This window comes from Pinus tabuliformis, chromosome X (genome assembly GCF_031772625.1).
Source record: "Pinus tabuliformis cultivar Carrire ecotype Pingquan chromosome X, CPIR1, whole genome shotgun sequence".
NCBI classification, from domain to species: Eukaryota; Viridiplantae; Streptophyta; class Pinopsida; order Pinales; family Pinaceae; genus Pinus; species Pinus tabuliformis.
In genome coordinates, this window is record NC_142308.1 from 376,618,920 (window position 1) to 376,633,899 (window position 14,980).

At 38.0% G+C, this 14,980-nt stretch overlaps 2 pseudogenes; both read left to right on the forward strand.

The window, feature by feature from the left end:
- The first annotated feature begins 9,602 nt into the window (after positions 1–9,602).
- LOC149140079 (vacuolar protein sorting-associated protein 25 pseudogene) lies at positions 9,603–9,997 on the forward strand (annotated as a pseudogene).
- Positions 9,998–13,942: 3,945 nt separating this feature from the next.
- On the forward strand, positions 13,943–14,428 carry LOC149140080 (vacuolar protein sorting-associated protein 25 pseudogene; annotated as a pseudogene).
- The last annotated feature ends 552 nt before the right edge of the window (positions 14,429–14,980 follow it).

Genomic DNA, 14,980 nt, shown 5'->3' on the forward strand with positions numbered 1-14,980 from the left:
AAAATTCATGTAAGGTGATATTGCACTGCTAGGAAATCTGGCATAACTCTAATTCAAAAATTATGCCTTCTTTGGAAATACTATCTATTCTTCTCCTTTAAATATGTGGCCATGAAATAATATCAAGAGCCAGTAAATATGTGACCATGAAATACTATCAAAAGAGAGTTTTAACAGCATAATGCTCATCCATCCAATTATATATGGTACATAATATGAAAATAATGGTCAAATATAATACAATCCATAAGAAGCATCAAAATAATTACCTCATCATACATTTCACATTGTTAAAAATAAAAAAATAAAAACAATTAAATAAAATATAATTTATTTTAAATTATTATTAGAAATTATATATAAAAAAATATGAAACAAATTTTTTATCCCTGTATATTTCTTTCCATTTTATCATTTTTATTAGTGAAAGTTAAATTTTTATTACTATTAATTAATAATTAAATTGAAATTATAGAATCATATTTTAAAATAAACAAATCGATGAATTTGCTTGCATTAATGGTTAGTAGTTAAAGATGATTGTCTTCGCTCTTAGTTTGACAATCAAAGTATGATAGATTTTCCGTTGTTAAAAAAAAAAAACAAATGATCAATTTAATAACGAACCTACGGCACACTCGCCATCACCGCCTTCGCATTGCGGAGTCCATTCGTCTCCTTGTTTCCAACATTCGACGGTCAACAACCATGCTTGTGAAGCTTGATGTTGTTCTCTAATGTTTGTTGATGCAGAGACATATAGGAGACAAGACACATATAGACCTGCATCACAGCCGCCATACTAGTGCAGAACAACAACAATGACACCAGCGCCGCTGAAACACTGTAGGTCGAGTATCAAAACCAAACCTTGAAAACAGAAAATTCTAATGAAGCCCTCGTTGTTATATAACTGTTTGCGTTGCGTCTGCTATTATATAACCAGCTGTTATGAAGTCGTTGTATCCTTTTCTATGAAAGAAACTCTTCATTTTCATGACCATAGAAATTATTGAATGGCGTGTTCTTTTCTTTTACTTTTATTTCTCATTTCTAAAACAATATTTAAGTTTTTAAAAGTATTCAGAGGTTTATTCATGTATTTGTAATTTTTTTTAAATATATAGAAAAGGCTAAAAAAAAATTAATGAATTGAAATACACACTAATTTTAAAATAATTTCATAATTGCTCATGTGGCATAGAATAAATGATGATAGGGTGTTCTATTAAGGTAGTTCGTGGTGAAAAGGTCATCGGTTCGAAGCTTTATGGATAAAAGCCTAGTTATGCTAAAGGCTTGTGTGGCCCAAGCTAGGTGTAATCCCTTAGTGATTTTGACGACTTACATGCCCCTAGGTCACGACTACTCAAGCGACAGGTTAGCTATGCTAGTGATATCATGACTCACATTACCTAACAAATGAAAAAAAATCATAATAATGAGATGTGATTATTTTGATTGAAGATTTGATGGGGCTTTATGATGAAATTGATCCTGCACCTCATCGATGTGGCTTCACTTAATGAACCTCTGACATATCACATGTGTTCATGGCATACTAAACAATACCCCTAATTTGACTACATATTGGAAAATGCCTCTAAAATCACATTATTTAACCCCTTACCAATATGAACCCAATACACCTTCGCAATTTAAAAAACCCTTAGTTTCACTAGATATTGTAGGTATCCATTTTTTCATTAACATTTTTTATACCACTTTATATTTTTTCATTAACTTTAAGCTCCACTTTTTATACTTGCCAATGAAAAAACCCTTTACCCCCTATTATATGCTCAATATATTATGTGATTTTTTCTTCAATATATATCCTGTAATATGAACCTACATGGTATGGTATTTATCCCCCAACGAAGCCCCCATGCACCTGATCACCTTGAGAAACATGAAAATTAGTAGCTAGATGAAGATACCCTAACCATCTTAGATCTATTATTCTAGATCTAGAAAACATTCAATGGGGTTAAATCTATATGTTCCTATCTCATCAATTATGTTAGGTAATCAACACAAAATGGAGGCACAATACTCTTCACTCAAGGATTTGTGGAAGATACATTCATTTTTTCTCTAAGTGAAGATAGAGACTGTTGCATTGTTTAGCTCATAGGATTCATTGTTCACTCAAAACAATGATGTCATACTGATCTAGGTGGAAATTAGTGGCCACCCACCTATTCCACTTGCCTCCAAACACAGTTTCCAATTTTTCAACACAATTTCCTATTTCGCCATTTTTATATTTTTCGCAATTTTCAGGTCTTGAACTTCCAAAGCCATTTGATGCCCCAAATGACATTTTTGGGGAAATGAAAAAATGAAAAGTCAAATATTATGTTTGCAATCCAAAGTTGTTATCTGCGAATAGACCTTTCTAACGGGCCATATGGCATGCGAAATGGAGATTATATGCCAAAATTACAACCCCAGTAAGTTGACATTCTAGCTTACCCCATCAGGGCCCATATACCTTGGGTGTTTCATCTCCTAGGTGTTGGGTGTGGAGCTTGATTATCTTCTGTATTCAAAGGTATCACCGCATTGGACCCTAGTTTGTAATGGGGCAGCAACGCCGCCTGTAAAATATACGCTGCAGGGGGGGATCGGGGGCAACGCCCCTGAAGCTAAAAATAGATGTAAAATTACCTTGTAAAATGTTGTAATTTCGTAGTCAGTCTGGCCCGTTCATTAGGCAGAGATATGATGGTAGAAGTTATGTTTAATTTAAGGTTTTCTGCCCTAGAAGGAAACCCCTCGCTATATATGAGGGAATTGTATTGCGTCTATGTATATATGTATTCTGAGCGAGAAAGAGAGAGGATATTATGTGAGAGCGAAGAGGGAATTAAAACATATCTGTTGTAGGTTGTATCTCTTCAGTTTGCTGGATAATAAAAGGAAGGACTGGCTGTTTCTCCATGGATGTAGCCCAAATTGGGTGAACCACGTATATCTGTGTCTCTCTTGTTTTATGTGTTTTCTGTGTTTGTATTTCTGCAATATATTTTATGTGTTCCATTGCTCTGTAATATATATAATTTTATAACAACTAGTATCAAAGATGAAGGTCTATTTGGCTAATAAACTCACAGGGGAGAAGGGTTCCTGGTTTGAGTGGGAGCAATGGTGGAAGATGGTAGGTTTAGGGTCAAAAAGTTTAACGGCCAAAACTACCAGCTATGGAAGATGCAGATGGAATATTATCTGTATCAAAGAGATCTATACCAACCATTGAGCGGAAAGGCAAAGAAGTTGACAAGTATGACAGACACAAAATGGGATATTGTCGACGGAAAGGCACTTGGAACAATGCGGCTGTGCTTAGCAGCATCAGTAGCGTTTAATATTTCAAAGGAAACGACACCAGAGGGTTTAATGTGGACATTGGCCACATTATATGAAAAACCCTCGGCCTCAAATAAGGTATTTATTCTGAAGCATTTATTTAATATGAAGATGTGAGAAGGTGGATTTGTTGCTGATCATTTAAATGCATTTAATATAGTTACCAGTGAGTTAAGTTCTATAGTGGTAACTTTTGATGATGAAGTTAGGGCTTTGTTATTTCTATGCTCATTGCCAGAAAGTTGGGATGGCTTAGTTATGGCCATTAGTAACTCTGTCTCTGGATCTAGTACTTTAAAGTTTGATGATGTTGTGGGTGCAATCCTTAGCGGGGAAATACAACAAAAAAGTTCTAGCGATACATCAGGTAATGCTTTGACTGCAGAAACTAGGGGAAGAAAAATGGAAAGAGGAAAGAGCCCAGGATATCGTAGTAAGTCAAGGAAAGACAAATCCAAGTTTAGATCGGGGATAATGTGCTAGAAATGAGGGAAGAAAGGACACTTGAAGAAAGATTGCAAGTCTCGGAAAGGAAAAGAAGGAGACGCACAACAAGGAAACAATTATGAAGTGAATGTGACATGTGATGTGTTGCAAGATGCTTTGATTCTTTCATTAGAAAATATTATTGATGCCTGGGTGCTAGATTTAGGGGCCTCATTCCATGCCACACCTGATAGGAAACATTTTCATGATTATGTTCAAGGAGATTTTGGACAGGTTCAATTGGGTGACGATAAACCCTGTAAAATCATTGCACTGGGTACATTTTTCATAAAACAGAAAAATGGGAATTAATGGCTATTGAAGTAGGTAAGGCATGTTCCAGATCTGAAGAAAAATATAATTTCAATAGGGTCATTGGGAGGTCAAGGTTGTGTAACTACTTTTACAGCAAAACTTGGAAGGTCACTAAAGGAGCCTTGGTAATAGCAAAAGGAGAAAATGTTGGTACATTGTATTTATGAAATGGTGTTTCTAATTCTGTTAATGGTTTAACCTCTATAGGAGAAGATATGACATTGTGGCATCATAAGCTCGGGCACATGAGTGAGAAGGGGATGCAGATTCTTCACTCAAGAAATTTGTTGGAAGGTTTGAAGCATGTTGATTTAAAATTTCCTGAGAACTGTGTTTATGGAAAACAAAAGAGAGTCAGATTCCTCAGAGTTGGGAAAAAAAGAAGAGTGAAAAATTAGAGCTTGTGCATACAAATGTATGGGGACCTGCTCAGGTATCATCTCTTGGTGGCTCTCATTATTATGTTACTTTTATTGATGATGCAGCTGGAAAAACCTGGATTTATTGTATTCAAAATAAATTTGATGTATTTGATACTTTCAAGAAATGGAAAGCTTTGGTTGAAAATGAGACAGGAAAAAGGTTGAAGTGTCTCAGATCAGATAATGGAGGTGAATATTGCAGCAAAGAGTTTGATATGTACTATTCAGAGAATGGAATTCGCAGAGAGAAGACAGTTCCAGGAACACCACAAGAAAATGGTGTGTCAGAAAGGATGAACAGGACAATCATGGAGTGTGCAAGGTGCATGAGATTGCATGCAGGATTGCCTTTACAATTTTGGGAAGATGCTGTAGATACTGCTATTTAGCTAATAAATAGAGGGCCTTCAAGTTCCTTGGATGGTGCTATTCCAGAGGAGGCATGGACAGGTAAAAAGTTAAACTACTCATTTTAAAAAAAAATGGTTGTGAAGCCTTTGTCCACATTAATAAAGAAAATAGAACAAATCTTGAGGCAAAATCAAAGAAATGTACTTTTATTGGATATGGTGTTAATGATTTTTGTTATCACTTTTATGATTATGAAAAATACAAAATCATTAGGAGCAAAGATGTCATATTCAATGAAAAGGTTTTGTATAAGGACCAACTGCAGGAAAAGAAACAAGAAAAAGAAAACAAAGAATACACAGTGCGTGATGAGATCACATAAAAAGTGATGGTGCCTGAAAATCATAATGATCAACGGCTAGAACAACAACCACAACCACAACAGCAACAAGCACCTCAAACACCTGAAAGTGGTGTTAGAAGATCTACCCAAATAAGTAGACCCTTGAATGATACTCTCCTTCATTATATTATGTACTGTTGACTGATTTTGGTGAACCAGAATGTTATGAAGAAGCAGTGCAGGTAGAAACCAGGAAGAAGTGGGAGCAAGCCATGAAAGAAGAGATGGACTCTTTAGCACATAACTAGACTTGGGACTTATTCAAGTTTCCTGTAGGTAAAACAACATTGTAAAATAAATGGGTTTACAAGTTGAAGGAAGAAGATGGAGGTAGAAAAAGGTATAAAGCTAGACTTGTGGTGAAAGGGTTTGGATAGAAAAAGGGTATAGACTTTGATGAGATATTTTCTCCTGTTGTTGAAATGACTTCAATCAGAACTATTTTAAGTCTAGTAGCAGTTGAAGATTTGCATCTTGAGCAGTTAGATGTAAAGACAACCTTTCTCCATGGGGATTCGGAGTTAGAGATATATATGCAACAGCCACAAGGATATGATGTAAAAGGGAAGGAAAAACTAGTGTGTAGGTTGAAGAAGAGCTTGTATGGAATAAAACAGGGTCCAAGGCAGTGGTATCTAAAATTTAACAAGTTTATGTCTGAACAAGGTTATACTAGATGACACTTTAATCATTGTGTTTATCTCAAAAGTAAAAATGATGGAAGCTATATTATATTATTATTGTACGTAGATGACATGCTTGTTGCAGGTTCTAACATGCAGGAAATAAATGTGCTCAAAATAAAATTGGTAAACTCATTTGCAATGAAGGATTTGGGTGCTAGAAAACAAATCCTTGGTATGAGAATAACTAGAGACAGGAAGAATCGCAAATTAACATTGTCTCAGAGTGAGTACATACAAAAGGTGTTGAAAAAGTTTAATTTGTAGAATGCAAAACCAGTTAGTATACCTTTGGCTAGCCATTTCAAACTAAGTAAGGAAATGTGTCCCAAGACTTAGGAAGAAATGGCTGATATGTCTAAAGTTCCATATGCATCAGCAGTTGGAAGCTTAATGTATGCAATGGTTTGCACAAGGCCTGATATTGCACATGCAGTGAAAGTTGTAAGTAGGTACATGAAAAATCCAGGAAAAGAATATTGGATGGCAATAAAGTGGATTCTCGGGTATTTGAGAGGTACCACAGATCAAGCATTATGCTTTGGTGGTTCAAAAATTACTCTACAAGGATATATTGATGCAGAAATGGTGGGTGATAGAGATAATAGGAGGAGAACCACATGGTAAGTGTTTACTGTATGTGGAACAACTGCCAGTTGGGTCTCAAAACTTCAAAGTGTTGTTGCACTCTCAACAACAGAAGTAGAGTATGTTGCTGCTACAGAGGCTAGTAAAGAAATGATTTGATTACAAAGGTTTCTAGATGAATTGGGTAAGAAGAAGGAGTTGGGCAGGTTATACAATGACAACGAGAGTGCCATACATCTTGCAAAGAACTCTACATTTCATTCCAAGACTAAACATATACAACTCAAGTACCATTTCATACGGTCAGCATTGGAAGATGGATAGTTGAAGATGGAAAAGATACACACTAGCCAGAATCCTGCAGATATGTTAAAAAAAGTTGTAACAAGGGAGAAACTGAGAGTCTTCTCAGTTTCAATTTGTCTTCAAGTATGACGAAGAAGATGAGAAACAACCAGGTCCAAAGTGGAGTCATTGTCCAGCAAATGAAGTAGTGGTGGAGTTGCTATAATCAGTCTCCAAGTGGGAGATTGTTGGGTGTGGAGTCTGATTATCTTATGTATTCAAAGGTATCACCGCATTGGACCCCAGTTCGTAATGGGGTGGAAAATCCACCCGTGAAATATATGCTGTAGGGGGGGTCTAGGGGGGGATGCGACCTTCGGGGGCACCCCCCTGGTGGGGGATTGGAGGAAGCGCCCCTGAAGCTAAAAATAGATGTAAAATTGCCTTGTAAAATGTTGTAATTTCATAGTCAATCTGGGCCATTCATTAGGTAGAGATCTGATGGTAGAAGTTATGTTTAATTTAGGTTTTTTTTCCCTAGAAGGCAACCCCTCACTATATATGAGGGAATTGTATTGCGTCTATGTATATCTTTATTCTGAGTGAGAAAGAGAGAGGAGATTATGTGATAGCAAAGAGGGAATTACAGTGGATCTACTGTAGGTTGTATCTCTTCAGTTTGTTAGATAATATAAAAGGAAGGATTGGCTATTTCTTCATGGACGTAGCCCAAATTGGGTGAATCACGTGTTAGACTCTGTCTTGTACGTCAAATGTGAGAGTGATTCTTCTTCAAAACCCTGTTTTGAAGAAGAAATCATTAAATGTGTTTTTAGAATATGTATCAAATTCTCCAGCTCTTCAAAAGGCAGCAGCTTCCTCAGCTCCTATCCCTGCAGAAAGCATGAGGCAGAAAAAGATTGTAAGAAACGAAGCAATCAATACAACAGAAATTGTAACAGCTTGCCTGAAGATGCAAATGAACTATCACAACATTCACAAGGTTACATGGGAACCTTTCTTGGAGCCTTGGAGCTTGCAGTGTCCATCTTATTAGAAATTTTGGATGCAATGGCCTGTTGAGCACATCATCACCCATGACAAATACTCATATTGACTCATTATCCCAGCTCAATTTAAACCTTACGGAAGCACTAATGCAGGCTATTGTTCGCGGTAATGAGATGATCAAGGATATGTTGGATGGATTTAAATCAAATGACTGTCCTGGAAATCATCAGGTTGAAGAGTATAGTCCTCCTGGGAATGCACAGTTAAGGCGATATGCACCATATTTCCTTCAAAATGACACAGGAATGCTTCTATATTTTTGGTTGATTCACGGTCCTACAATTGTGGAGAACAATGAAATCTTGGACAGAGCAGTAAGGAGTTCTGTTGAACCAGGGTGTGCTATGCCTTTGTTTGTTGAAGAAACCCCAGAAGAAATTTTTCAGAGGCGGAAGCCTAATCAGTCCTCTGAGAGGCTTGTTGATAGGAAAAGCTCTGGTTCATGGCATCATATGATCTGCATTAAGCTTGAAGGAACTTCGAGAGCCTCAATGCCAATGTCAATGGATCTTGTAGGTTTGAGGTCATTAGAGGTTGATTTCTCTAAAACTTTCGGGACAAGACAAAGGCACCAGGAGCAAGATCCACCTGCAGGGATTGGCATACAAGAGACTATCAATAAGGCCTATTCAAATTCAAAGTTTGTGGTGCCTGTCATATTGGAGGTCTCAACACAACATTATAGCAAGCTAGTCAGATTATATTCTACGGTCACACTCGTCAATGCAACCTGTGTTTCTTTAGAAGTACGCTTTGATATTCCCTTTGGAATTGCTCCCAAGGTGATGGATCCTATTTTACCTGGGCAGGAGTTGGCATTGCCTATACACCTAGCTGAAACTGGTCGAATAAGGTATTGTCCCCTCGGTAGCAGTTATCTCTGGAGTGAAGCGCAATCTCTCACACGCAGTGAATATATTTGCTTCAGAGGGAGATGCTGTATCAGTTTTTGAGATTGATTCTGCTCATGAAATGGGTATAGCATTCCATATTGCTGGTTTTACCCCATCGTTTGTAAAGTTTCCTCGTTCAGCTATGTATGACACAGAGCTAGGAAAGGTTAATTCAGATGCAGGAAAGATCTTAATAACAGAAACGTTGATCCTGAACCCTGATTCATCCAAAGGTCTGCCTGTGTCTATTAAAGTTGAAAAAATGCTTCTGGTTATGCAGGGACAAAGGTATCCGCTGATATCATCAGTGGACGTGAGCGCCCCAAATGCAAATGATGTAAACATTGGTTAATCTATTGTTTCAGTTTTTGGTATTTTGAATTCCTATGAAAGTTTGCAGGTGAAATCATAGTTTGATTGCATTGGTGATTGAACGAAGGACTAAGGATTCTCCGAAATGTTGTGAAAGCTGCTTGGAGGGAGTTAAAATGGTGACTTTTGCAGTTCGTAAATAGAGAACTCATTCAAATATAAAGAAACCAATTAGTGAAGGACCGGTAACAAGCCCGCATTTCTAGCTCCACTCGACAATCTGCTTCAAATTTATTTATGTTTTGATAATATAACAATTTGAAGGAAACAAACATGGTCAATACTTTCTGGTTCAGGAGTTTTATAAGTTCACTAATAGACACAATAAAAGCGGCACGAGCTGGTTTCTTAACCAGTAAAACAAATGGCGGATTTGAAGCTACCAGATTTCTTCAATTACCCCCCTTACTTCACCTTGCAGCCTGTAAGGGATACTCGGGAAAAACAAGTGCAGTATTAGTTTTTGAAGGTCGAGCTGAATGGCTAGATAAAGGACAGAAAAAATGTTTAATTCTTTGGCGTCGAATCCAGGATTGGGCTGAGTACATATTGAAGTTTGTTCATGAGAATGGCCTCGAAGATGACGTTATGACTCTTGAAGGGATTCGATCTGGTGTTGAGTCAAGAGAGGCAGAGCTTGCTGGCATTGATCGCATAGTTTTAATCCGGGCTCTTAAGTTACTAGAGCAACGTGGGAAAGCTGTGATTTTTAAAGGAACATCCACAGATGATGAAGAGAAATCTCGAGGAGAGTGAAGGGTTTGGGAAAATATCCAAAAAGGATTTGTCAACTAGAAAAATTTGGCGCACGTCCTTGACACCTGGCCTTCACTTCAGCCAAAAATAAACAAAGACACCTGTTACCAGATGAATAGGATTCGTTCTTATCTATGACCTCAGTTAGTCATACGATGGGGTCTGCGCTCCAATTGTTAGGCTTTTTGGTTAGAGATTTTCGAGGAGAAAATTGTTACATGTTCTATTTATGTAACTGCAGGTGAAACAGCGCCCCTGTTTTGGGGGTCGATCTGTTGTTTTTTCTAAAATAGTTTATTTAATGTATTAAAATAATCATTTGAGAGAGGGGGGGGGGAGAATTCTGAGTGCTGGTGGAGGAGAACAGAGAGTTCCATTGTTCAGCTGTTTGACAGAGATTTTAATAAAAAATGCAGCTTTGACCCCTGAGATTCCCGTGGTATGACAATTTAGCATAAGTTTTCCTTCTGTTTCATATGTAACCTGTTATGTTTTCATTTCACTTCATGATCATTTCTAATTGAACAAATGAAGTGTTAAGGTAGAATTCATCATTTTTATGCTCTGCCTTTAAGTTTGTTCAATATTTAATGTTTTCTACTGTTTAAGGAGAATTCAAAGTTATTGTTTGCTCTCCTTAGCTCCTCACCAGTCTTGCCATCCCATTTAATCTCAATTTAATGTTAAATTTCTTGCCTACCTTGCCTCAGGGGATAATCTATGTTCTTGATTACATTTCTCTGCTCAAGCTGTTACTTTGCCCATGCAGCCCAGAAAAACCCCGTCATTTTATTAAAAACCCTTTTTTATCAATTTACTAGCCTAAAATCAGTTTCTTTTAAAGTCATCTCAGCCTCTTTTAGAAAACTTTTCTTTACTGAGATAGACCGGAGAGAGCCCTCTCCTGCCCTGTAGGGCTAGCTACGAGGCGAAGTGGTTTGATGTTGCCTTGAGGTTTACCTTTCTCAGCCTGAGGTGAAATTTCAAGCGCTAACATATTGGCGACCATACTGGGGAGAACATTCAATTTGTTGATTGTCTTGTCCCAGTACATGCAATCAAGGTGCAGATCTGATGCTGATGGTGGACAACAGTCAGACACTTATGCAGGCTGAACCATTCACCTGGCGACTCCAATTCGATCCAGACATTCCAACGCTTGCTGATCCATTCATGCAATGGTAGAGTATGTGGCAAACCCTGCCCTGTGTGAAGCTGTAGAAGGAATAAGAAATGAGTTAGCAGATTCTGAATTTGATGAAGCTTTTTTCAGTACCTTGCTTCATTGGTTGAAATCTTCAAAGTTCTTCAAAGCTAAATTTTGTGAGTTAATTGTTGAAAGAATTGAAAAGGAGATTCAAGAATTAGATGAGAAAATCCAGTCATATGATTTCCAAGACCCTAAAAAGTTTTTGGAAATCCTTCCTCCATCGAAACAAGAAATAACAGACTTGCCTACAGATGTTTACATTGACAGTGTGCAGCTGGAAGTATGTGTTGCAGAGTTGGGGCAGCCAACATAGTCTGGCTTCTGTGATCCTATTGCGGCATATATGGACGTGTTTTTCAGTTTGATTGACAGATCATGCTATCTTTTCCGTGACCAGGGTCATTACTTGCACGAAGGGCTGCCAGCAATTACATCGGTGACCTCGTGGAAGCATGCTCGAGCGGCATCATTCTCAGGTTTACTTGAATGGTTAATATGGCATTTTAGTATTACCTGATCTATTGTTTGTACAGCAGATTAGAGTAGCTTTTGTAAATAAATAAGCAGCCATAAGGGCAACATCTTGTTTTAGTTTGCTTGAAGATTGTTAAGTCGTTTTTCAGTCATTTCAGTCTTGAGATCGAATCAGTTTGAGTTCAGTTTCAGTTGTGTTGATGGTGACTCCATTGCCCAATGGGTGGAGGCACTGTCTGCTCTCCCAAAGTTCTGCGGTTCTTGGCACCTCCAAAAAGCGGCAGCTGCCATCCCAAGTGGAGCCGATGTTAGACTCCGTCTTGTATGTCAAATGTGAGAGTGATTCTTCTTCAAAACCCTGTTTTGAAGAAGAAATCATTAAATGTGTTTTTAGAATATGTATCAAATTCTCCAGCTCTTCAAAAGGCAGCAGCTTCCTTAGCTCCTATCCCTGCAGAAAGCATGAGGCAGAAAAAAAGATTGTAAGAAACGAAGCAATCAATACAACAGAAATTGTAACAGCTTGCCTGAAGATGCAAATGAACTATCACAACATTCACAAGGTTACATGGGAACCTTTCTTGGAGCCTTGGAGCTTGCAGTGTCATCTTATTAGAAATTTTGGATGCAATGGCCTGTTGAGCACATCACCCATGACAAATATTCATATTGACTCATTATCCCAGCTCAATTTAAACCTTACGGAAGCACTAATGCAGGCTGCTGTTCGAGGTAATGAGATGATCAAGGATATGTTGGATGGATTTAGATCAAATGACTGTCCTGGAAATCATCAGGTTGAAGAGTATAGTCCTCCTGGGAATGCACATGTAAGGCGATATGCACCATATTTCCTTCAAAATGACACAGGAATGCTTCTATATTTTTGGTTGATTCGCGGTCCTACAATTGTGGAGAACAATGAAATCTTGGACAGAGCAGTAAGGAGTTCTGTTGAACCAGGGTGTGGTATGCCTTTGTTTGTTGAAGAAACCCCAGAAGAACTTTTTCAGAGGCGGAGGCCTAATCAGTCCTCTGAGAGGCTTGTTGATAGGAAAAGCTCTGGTTCGCGGCATCATATGATCTGCATTCAGCTTGAAGGAACTTCGAGAGCCTCAATGCCAATGTCAATGGATCTTGTAGGTTTGAGGTCATTAGAGGTTGATTTCTCTAAAACTTTCGGGACAAGACAAAGGCACCAGGAGCAAGATCCACCTGTAGGGATTGGCATACAAGAGACTATCAATAAGGCCTATTCAAATTCAAAGTTTGTGGTGCCTGTCATATTGGAGGTCTCAACACAACATTATAGCAAGCTAGTCAGATTATATTCTACGGTCACACTCGTCAATGCAACCTGTGTTTCTTTAGAAGTACGCTTTGATATTCCCTTTGGAATTGCTCCCAAGGTGATGGATCCTATTTTACCTGGGCAGGAGTTGGCATTGCCTGTACACCTAGCTGAAACTGGTCAAATAAGGTATCGTCCCCTCGGTAGCAGTTATCTCTGGAGTGAAGCGCAATCTCTCACACGCAATGAATATATTTGCTTCAGAGGGAGATGCTGTATCAGTTTTTGAGATTGATTCTGCTCATGAAATGGGTATAGCATTCCATATTGCTGGTTTTACCCCATCGTTTGTAAAGTTTCCTCGTTCAGCTATGTATGACACAGAGCTAGGAAAGGTTAATTCAGATGCAGGAAAGATCTTAATAACACAAAAGATTGATCCTGAACCCTGATTCATCCAAAGGTCTGCCTGTGTCTATTAAAGTTGAAAAAATGTTGAATGCTTCTGGTTATGCAGGGACAAAAGTATCCGCTGGTATCATCAGTGGACGTGAGCGCCCCAAATGCAAATGATGTAAACATTGGTTAATCTATTGTTTCAGTTTTTGGTATTTTGAATTCCTATGAAAGTTTGCAGGTGAAATCACAGTTTGATTGCATTGGTGATTGAACGAAGGACTAAGGATTCTCCGAAGTGTTGTGAAAGCTGCTCGGAGGGAGTTAAAATGGTGACTTTTGCAGTTCATAAATAGAGAACTCATTCAAATATAAAGAAACCAATTAGTGAAGGACCGGCAACAAGCCCGCATTTCTAGCTCCACTCGACAATCTGCTTCAAATTTATTTATGTTTTGATAATACAACAATTTGAAGGAAACAAACATGGTTGATACTTTCTGGTTCAGGAGTTTTATAAGTTCACTAATAGACACAATAAAAGTGGCACGAGCTAGTTTCTTAACCAGTAAAACAAATGGCGGATTTGAAGCTACCAGATTTCTTCAATTACCCCCCTTACTTCACCTTGCCGCCTGTAAGGGATACTCGGGAAAAACAAGTGCAGTATTAGTTTTTTGAAGGTCGAGCTGAATGGCTAGATAAAGGACAGAAAAAATGTTTAATTATTTGGCGTCAAATCCAGGATTGGGCTGAGTACATATTGAAGTTTGTTCATGAGAATGGCCTCGAAGATGACGTTATGACTCTTGAAGGGATTCGATCTGGTGTTGAGTCAAGAGAGGCAGAGCTTGCTGGCGTTGATCGCATAGTTTTAATCCGGGCTCTTAAGTTACTAGAGCAACGTGGGAAAGCTATGATTTTTAAAGGAACATCCACAGATGATGAAGAGAATCTCGAGGAGAGTGAAGGGTTTGGGAAAATATCCAAAAAGGATTTGTCAACTAGAAAAATTTGGCGCACGTCCTTGATCCCTGGCCTTCATTTCAGCCAAAAATAAACAAAGACACCTGTTACCAGATGAATAGGATTCGTTCTTATCTATGACCTCAGTTAGTCATATGATGGGGTCTGCGCTTCAATTGTTAGGCTTTTTGGTTAGAGATTTTCGAGGAGAAAATTGTTACATGTTCTATTTATGTAACTGCAGGTGAAACAGCGCCCCTGTTTTGGGGGTTGATCTGTTGTTTTTTCTAAAATAGTTTATTTAATGTATTAAAATAATCATTTGAGAGAGGGGGGGGAGAATTCTGAGTGTTGGTGGAGGAGAACAGAGAGTTCCATTGTTCAGCTGTTTGACAGAGATTTTAATAAAAAATGCAGCTCTGACCCCTGAGATTCCTGTGGTATGACAATTTAGCATAAGTTTTCCTTCTGTTTCATATGTAACATGTTATGTTTTCATTTCACTTCATGATCATTTCTAATTGAACAAATGAAGTGTTAAGGTAGAATTCATCATTTGTATGCTCTGCCTTTAAGTTTGTTCAATATTTAATGTTTTCTACTGTTTAAGGAGAATTCAAAGTTATTGTTTGCTCTCCTTAGCTCC